This window comes from Lolium rigidum, chromosome 6 (genome assembly GCF_022539505.1).
Source record: "Lolium rigidum isolate FL_2022 chromosome 6, APGP_CSIRO_Lrig_0.1, whole genome shotgun sequence".
NCBI lineage: Eukaryota > Viridiplantae > Streptophyta > Magnoliopsida > Poales > Poaceae > Lolium > Lolium rigidum.
In genome coordinates, this window is record NC_061513.1 from 18,978,069 (window position 1) to 18,986,987 (window position 8,919).

An 8,919-nucleotide genomic window follows, 5' to 3' on the forward strand; every position below is an offset into this window, starting at 1 on the left:
TAGATGCCAAACGCCTTAGGGTTGTCCCCGCGGCCATTCTATATGTCCTCACCGAGTCTAGCGTGCCCATGGAGATGGAAGAGGTCTCCACACTAGCTCTCACTGTCATAGGAGCATTGCAGCCAACAGCGGCGCCGTTCCCTTTTCATCCCGAGAACGCACCAATGGCATTTGGCATAGTGCCAATAAGGCATTTGTTTGTCTTTTTTTCTTCTTCTTGTAAATGAGCTACGAGATATATGCCGGTGTGTTTGTACAATTTCATTTGAAATTCGTGGTCCTATGATGAAGGGCAGAGATAGAGCTCAAACTGATAGAGGATGAGCACAATGCATTGTATTTTGCATGGAACGATTAAGTTTTTCTTCAGGAGGCATTGCACGCTCCGAGTGGAAAGCAACCATTCGATGAATTTTGCAGAAAAATCATGAGCGTTTTAATAGATTCAATACAAGTGGAGAAGCTAGATCACTAGCATCACTTTTAAAATAGATGGCACATTCTTGTTATGCGTCAGAATGCCGCCTACGTTTGGTCAAGTGGAGACGCTACAGCACTATGATCTATGCTATCGACTTGCTTTAATTAAGATTTTTTTCTCGATAAAGGAGCATCGCCCCAGCCTCTGCATCAATAGATGCACACGGCTTGCTTTATTAAAAATAGTATCAAGTCACCAACAGATCATCATCACTTATTACAATCATGGAAAAGCTAAGGTCGATACATGAATCCTATGGATATATATGCACGATGAAAATGAGACTATGCTATGGATTACGTTAAACCATAAAACTAAACTTCCTCTTTGTTCGGGCACTCCTGCTTTCAGGTGAGAGAAGCAGGCGCGAGGCTACACAAAAAGATTGGTTCAACCGTTGTTCCTTAGCAGAGCAAATATGAAGAGTGAAAACATAAAAAGCTATACATGAAGATCTAAATTATAAGAGATCGGCTAGAAATGCCGAGGATACACAACCAGGTGCTGTAGGTAGCTTACGTATCTGCATTGCTCACAAAAACAAAGGACACACGTATCTGCAAACGCCAAGTGACGGTATACTTTCGTTCCCGGTTTATAGAAATGAAAGCAACGCCCTGGTTCACAGTTACGTTCTCCAAGTTTTCTCGATGAAAACAACAAATCCAGCTTTTGCTTGCCCTTCGTATGGCACATCTTTTTCCACAATTCCCATCCGTGACCTCCAAGAACTTTTTCTGAGAAAATGAAACAAGAAAGAGCAGAAAAAACGTGTGACGCCGAGGAAAACCCCTATCACCGGCGACACTTCCTGTGCTTATAAAAACATTCCGTTCTCACGACAAACTCTGCTCTTGTACACCTCACTCCACAGTTTGACACCCTCTAGAAGCGCACAAAAAATCAGTATGATGGAGGTGGACGTAGCAGCAACTGCACTCCAAGGGGATGTGGCTTCTCCTTCACCGTGGAGCCTGCTGTGCGGTCTCGCTGCGCTGCTCGTCCTCTGGGCGGTCTCACGGACGGCGGAGAGATGCTGGCTCAGGCCACGGCGGATCAGCCGCGCGCTCCGGGCGCAGGGGCTCGGCGGCACGGTGTACCGCTTTCCGGCAGGAGACCTCGCCGAGAACGGCCGGCTCAACGAGGAGGCGCGGTCCAAGCCCATGCGGCCGTGCCACGACATTGTGCCCCGCGTGTTGCCACACCTCCACAACACTGTCAAAGAGCACGGTATGTGAAGAATTTTGTTGTTCCGACAAGTTCAATTCGAATGTGTTGTTGTTTCCCCACTTGAACATATATGGATGCTAAAAAGGCAGTGGCATCTTTAATTCCCTCTTAGGCTATAACTAAATTTTATTGTCTCAAGGCCGACAGAATTGTAAATCTCTGATCTGACGCATTTCAAAAACACCTTCTGGATCTTAACTAATTGACAAGATATTTGATACTCGTGTTGCAATAAATAAATAAAAAACTGTATGCATCGTTTCGATGCAGAGGCTGGCAGCGGGGGAGCAAGCATGTAACTATTGGGTTCACATGAACCCAATGAAATTTGATTAGTCTCTTTATAATCACTACATATTTACTGATCATTCATACTCTGAACCTACTATTACAAAGCAATGAACCCGATCAAAACATGTTCTAGCTCCGCCTTTGGAAGCTGGGTCTTTGCTTCCATTTCAAAAAAAAAAACAAGATATCTGACAACGGCACTGACCATTGAATTGCATGTAGGTAACGTTTGCTTAACCTGGTTCGGCCCGACAGCCAGGGTAGTCATCGCAGATCCAAAGTTAGTGAGAGAGATCCTATCAGACAAGTCCGGCCAATTCGAAAAGTTCATAAGTAAACGTCTTAGTAAACTCATCGCACTTGGGCTTGCAAGCTACGACGGTGAGAAATGGGCGAGGCACAGAAGGATCCTCAACCCCGCTTTCCATCTCGAAAAGCTAAAGGTACTATTCTTACTAGCTCAGTTCGATAAGAGATTCAGAGTGTATGCACAACTACGAGTGTGTCTGTGCGTATGGTTGTGTGCAGTGTGCACACGGACTAACTAAAGCTATTTTCAGGGCATGTTGCCGGCTTTCTCAACATGCTGCACCGAGCTTATCAGCAGTTGGGAAAGTAAATTAGCTGGTTCTAGTGGGTCACATGAAGTAGATATCTGGCAGGATTTCCAGAGCCTCACTGGAGACGTGATCTCTCGCACGTCGTTCGGCAGCAGCTTCATGGAAGGACGAAAGATCTTCCAGCTTCAGGGAGAGCAAGCCGAGCGAATCATCAAGGCCTTCCAGTATTTGTATATCCCAGGATACTTGTAAGCACACTTCCTGTAGCAAATTATATTTCCACCTTTATTTACTCTTCACATATTTTTTTTGGATAAAGGGAATATATTAATATCGATAGATACCAATTACTCTTCACATATATAGTCTTCGCGATATTAATATATTTTCTATCGAAAAATTTACCCTTCACATATTTAGTCTTCTTTTTTCTTTCTTTATAAACCATGTTCTTTACCTTGTGATAGTTAAAGCAAGTTCTTCGAAGCCACATATGCCCATAAAAAATAATGCAACTGGCCGTCTTGCAGGTTCTTTCCAACTGAGAACAACAAGAGGATGAAGGAGATCAACCAAGAGATCGAAGGGCTCCTGAGGGGCATCATTGAGAAAAGGGAGCGCACAATCGAGGACGACGGGCTTTTTGGCAATGACTTGCTTGGCCTAATGTTGCAGTCGAACAAGGACACTGAGACACCAAGCTTGAGGATGAGTACTGAGGATGTGATTGAGGAGTGCAAGCTCTTCTACTTCGCAGGGATGGAGACCACGTCTGTATTGCTCACGTGGACCCTGGTCCTGCTAGGCATGCACCCTGAGTGGCAGGATCGGGCGAGGGAAGAAGTCGTGAGCGTATTTGGGAAGGATAAACCTAACTTCGACAGCCTGAGTCGACTGAAAACGGCAAGTTCTGCTTACACTTTTCAATGTTGCAACAGGAGTTTTACTCTAGCCATTGATTGAAAACCATTGATTGAAAACTCATTGTTGACCATGCTTTGCCTCTCCAATTATTCTATCTAGGTGACGATGATACTGTATGAGGTGCTCAGGTTGTACCCACCGGCGGTCACGCTGAACCGGAAAACATCGAAAGAAATGCAGATTGGAGGCGTCGTCTACCCTGCAGGCATACTCCTTGAGCTGCCAATAATCTTAGTTCACCACAACCCGGATGTATGGGGGAAAGACGTGTTGGAGTTCAAGCCGGAGAGGTTCGCCGAGGGTATTTCCAAGGCGACCAAGGACCAGCCGGTCTTCTTCCCGTTTGGTTGGGGGCCGAGGATTTGCATCGGCCAAAACTTCGCGATGCTGGAAGCCAAGATGGCACTGAGCATGATCCTGCAGCGTTTCGAGTTTCAGCTCTCACCTTCATACACCCATGCACCGTACACCGTTATCACACTACATCCTCAGCATGGAGCGCAAATTATACTCAAGAGTCTCTGATGGTCATCTTGTCTCGCAGCTTTGTTGATGTCTCATGGGGTAGCTAATAGCTACCGTGAAATGGTAACTTGTCAGAACACTAGGTGTGTAGTGCAAAGATATAAGAGAGTTTTAATTTTAAACGGAATTTGCTCAGTGAAGCTCAAAATTGACAGATTTACGTCACGACTCATGCGTTCTATGAGTGGTAAGTGAAGTTTCAACTGAGACTTTTCGACTCTAAGTGGGGTTGCAACTGTTCTGTTAATACCGAGATTTTCAGTTACAAATCGTGTGGCAGTTAAGATTTTTCAAGTCCAAATCGGGTCGCAACTGAGATATTGAAATCGCAAATGAGTTGTAACTGAATAAATGGTTCGCGCAGTACAAAATCGTGTGCGTGAGTGCGTGTGTGTGTAACAATAGGAATAATACAGGTTTTTAATGTTTTTTTTGGATAAACGTGATACATAGACGAGGAGCCTGATTCTGGCATATATCCGAGGAATTGGAAAGTTCTTTCTAAATAATAGGAGGGGAGGAATGTGGCCAGTTCTTGGAAATTTTGATTATCTGACTGAACACCTAGATGGCGCTGATGCCAAGTTAAAGTTCACTGACTTTTGCTAGTTTTCATCTGAATGTTATCAGCAGAAGGAGAAGTTCGGCGTGGTTGTCTGTCGCTGGTGTACCTCACTGATCATCTGGAGGAGAGTGATTCAATTCATGTGCTGATGTGAGGGGTTATCTCTCAGGTGATAGTCCTGCAAAAAAACAAGCTCTACACTAAAGCTCTAGGGTTTTGGGAAGGTCGGGTGACCTAGTGTTTCCGAGTTCTTAGCATTGGTATTTAGTTTTAGGTTTTTGGATGCAAGTCAGCATTGGAAGTGGTTTCAATCCATGTGTTCATGTAATAATGTGGGCAGGGTTTTTAATTTTTATATCGCCTTTGGTAGTGCTTGGAAACCTGTTTCAACGCAGCACGGCTGCTGGGACTTATGGCATGTAGCTGTACTTTCTCTATGAACTTTATTGTTTTATTTTTGAAATGAAAACGGGAGAAAACCCCTATGAATAAAAAAACACATGTATGTGGCAAAAGCTGGACAAAGACTAGAAAGTTGGGTTATCATGCTCCTGTTGGACTTAAGGAATGTATTATCAATAGCAGGATGTAACTAAAATCATATTACATGGCCAACAAGCAAAGGCTATACTAAAATATAGGTAGTGAATGCGTGTATACATGACTATTACAAAGAGATAGCCCGGAGCTTAATTTGGGCACCATGCATCGGCTGCATCATCATAACAGTATGTGGCGCATGGGTATACGAGGACGCGAGCTCAAACTCAAAGCGTTGAAGGATCATGCACAAGGCCATCTTGGCCTCAAGCAAGGCAAAGTTCTGACCAATACAGATACGTGGACCCCAACCAAATGGAAAAAACGCACCGGCTGGTTCCTTGGAGGCCTTGGAGACCCCGTCCGCAAACCTATCTGGTCTGAATTCGTGCACGTCGTTTCCCCAGATGTCTAGGTCATGGTGGATGAACAAGACAGGCAGCTCGAAGACCACACCAGCTGGGTACGTGATGCCTCCAATCTCAATCTCCTTGTATGTCTTTCGGGTGAGGGCAGGAGCTGGTGGGTACAACCGAAGAACCTCGTAAAGAATCATTGTCACCTGCACAACACATATTAGAGATATTAATTGCACCTCTATTTAAATCTCATGGCAACAAATCTAACAATTTCGTCTGGTACTTACGATTTTGAGCCGATTGACACCCTCATATTCAAGCTTATGCTTTCCAAATAGGCCAAGAACCTCTTCCCTTGCACGGTCCTGCCACTCGGGGTGCATGCTAAGTACGACCATTGTCCATGTAAGCAGTACTGATGTTGTCTCCATTCCTGCAAAATAGAACAACTTGCACTCCTCCATGACTTCTTCTGTTGACATTCCCAGGATGAATTCACCATTTTCATCTGTGGTTGTCATGTTTGAATGTAGTAATAATCCGAGTAAGTCATCTTTTGTACTCTCTCCTTCCTGCACAGCTTGCATCCTCTTCAAAATTATGCCTCTTAGAATGTTCTCGATCTCGTTATTAATTTGATGCATTCTTCGGTTATTTTTGGTAGGAAAGGACCTGGTAATGACACATACACGCCACGGTCTCAGTAACTACAAACAGCGAAGCTAATGCTTACTTTAAAGCTGCTAATAAAACAAAGTGGTGAACAAAATTATGGTTAATTTGATTAAGAAACGAGACCCTAAATATTTGAGAGAAACTGAACCAAATGAGATTGCTTAATCCAGCCTGAACAATGTCATTGGATCCTAGGAACCGAGTGCTAATGAACTTTGATTAGTACTAAGTAGTAAGTAGTAAATCAAATTTTAAAAAGTAGCAACTGACATGTAACCAGGTATCATAATCGTGTAAATGGCTGCCATGAATCTCCCCATCTGCTCGGACTGCAGTTGAGAAATCCTTCTTCCTTCCAGATAACTGCTACCAAATGCGGTTTGCGAGATGACATCTCCGGTGAGGTTCTGGAGCTCTGAGGAGACATCCACTTCCCACGAGCCATCAGGACCGAGGGATTGTGTCCATCTGCTAACAAGCTTTTCACAACACGAAGAAAATGCAGGCAGCATGAGCTGTAGATTATGCAAGCAGATAAATCGTCATGACAGATATTTAATTCACAAAAGTATCAAAAGTAGATGTAAAGTAATTATGACGACACGAAAAAGTTAACACCAGCCAGCAGATACCTTGAGCTTCTCCACATGGAAAGCAGGGTTGAGTATCCTTCTGTGCTTGACCCATTTCTCGCCCTCGTAATTCCCTACGCCTTCGGCGAGGAGCTTCGTTAACGTTGGGAACTTGAGCTTCTCGATGTGGCCTAACTTGTTGGACAACACCTCCCTGACCAGGTTAGGATCGGTGATGGTCACCTTAGGAATCGGACCGAACCAGGAGATGCATGGCTTGCCGTGCTCCTCGACGGTGTTATAGAGGAAAGGCATGACGTGGGCGCCAATGTCGTGGCAGCGCAGAGGCAAAGGTCTCGACCACGCCTCCTTGTTTTGCCGGCCGTAGTCCTTGACATCGCCGATGAGGAAACGGTAAGATGTGCCGCGGAGACCCTGGGCACGAAGAGCCCGCTCGAGCCGCCTTGGCTGCCACCAGAGCTGCTCGAGCAGTCGGATGGCTGGCCACAGAAGCACCATGCCAAAGAGGCCGCAGATCAGGAAGCTCCATGGTACAGAAACTGGACCCAACAACGATTCTGGAACCATTTCTCCACAGAGAAGTGGGAGCGAGAAGGAATGATAGAAAACAGTGAAGCGCACTTGGACTAGATTGGTAATGTTTGGGGTAACTCTGAATATATAGAAAGTGTCACTAGGACCAGTGGCCATTTGTTTAAAGTCCTTGCACTACAATTGATGGTGTGTCATGTGGATATGTCGATCCACCATACCACACGGTCAATGCCTCGCTCCTCAGCTCCGTTTGCGATATTAGTGGTCTTAGTGGAAGACAAGAAAGGGGCGACAAAGGAGGACTCCCACCATGTGGTTGCAGTTTCATGGCTGCTTCGTGCTGTTTGTCAGCCCAGAGCCTGGGTTTGACCCGTACAAAAAACGAAAGTACAAGTTGACAATCTCTATAGTTTTTAGGTAGCAAAACACAAATTTGCGTTCTCACTGTGTCAAAAGTATAACATTTTCTTCCAGATCAGATTATTTCAAATGAAAACAGCTGTATTTGTCATGCAAAGTTCTCAGGAAATTCTTTATTTGCAAGACAAATTTTGGAAACGTCTTGCCCTCTTACATTTTATTTTTCTTGTAAGGTTCAAGGAGAAATGTTCTTGAATCAAAAGTTCAACACATAATATCCCATAGTGGCATTATACTTTACACATGGCAAGGATTATCATTTGAATCGTTCAGAAATGAAAGAAAACTGCTCTAGAATCATCATAATCGTAGCATTAATGCAAGGGAAAATTGGCTCAGGGACACCATAATTTTCACTCCTTTGCCCGAACACATCACTAAAACATGTCTTTGGCCAGTATCATTATACTTTTGTGATACATTTACCAAGACACACCATGTAGCCCAATACGAAAAGTTTAGCATTTTGCTAAATTTAGTGGTACATTTGCCAAAACACACTATACATCTCCTATGTCCGGTCTAGAACATTTTGTTTTCTCTAACTAAATTTTCTGCGTCAATAGAGGTTGTACATATCAACACAAGCCGCCATCCCTGGCAGTTGGCAGGAACTTGGTCAAGCGTGACTGCGCGAGGGAGCCTGTTTCTGCTGGCGAGAACGCTCGGTGCAGGTCCCGCCGAGAACGCCTGGTACCGGACTTTGCAATGGGGGCGCTGCACCTTGCCGCGCCGGTCGATATTGGGGCATGTCCGCTATGCTTGACAGGGGTGACGCAGAGGTGGGAGTGGGCGGCCAAGGGAGGCTTCCCTAGGGGCGGAGATAGCCGGCGTTGACGCCGGCAGTAGGGTGACCAGCGCGGTGGAGCGGCGCAAATTTCGTCATTGTTGAGCTTCGTCCCCTTCATGCCTAGTTAGTCCCCCTCGTGGGCAGTAAAAGAAAACTGTTTGGAAAGAAACAACTGCAGGCATATTTTTCAAAGAGCAAGATGGTAATTTCATCTGAGAAAAGTCAAACTTTTCCGTTTTGGGTAATACGGCCACAAAAGTATAATGGTACTAAGCAAAGACATGGTTTAGTGGTGTGTTTGGGAAAATGTTGATATAGGCATCCCCAATGGGCCTGCCGAAGATAGTACCCGGGGTTTACTGAATGCCCACGACCCGAAGTTTATGAAGCCCGGAAGTCCAATTAAGAGATAGTTTGGAAAAATAGAGTTGT

The 8,919-nt window shown here is 44.9% G+C and overlaps 2 pseudogenes; one reads left to right on the forward strand and one right to left on the reverse strand.

Moving 5' to 3' along the window:
• The first annotated feature begins 1,343 nt into the window (after nt 1-1,343).
• On the forward strand, nt 1,344-4,202 carry LOC124660907 (annotated as a pseudogene).
• A 1,389-nt stretch (nt 4,203-5,591) lies between these two features.
• Nucleotides 5,592-7,152, reverse strand: LOC124665657 (annotated as a pseudogene).
• Nucleotides 7,153-8,919: the final 1,767 nt, after the last annotated feature.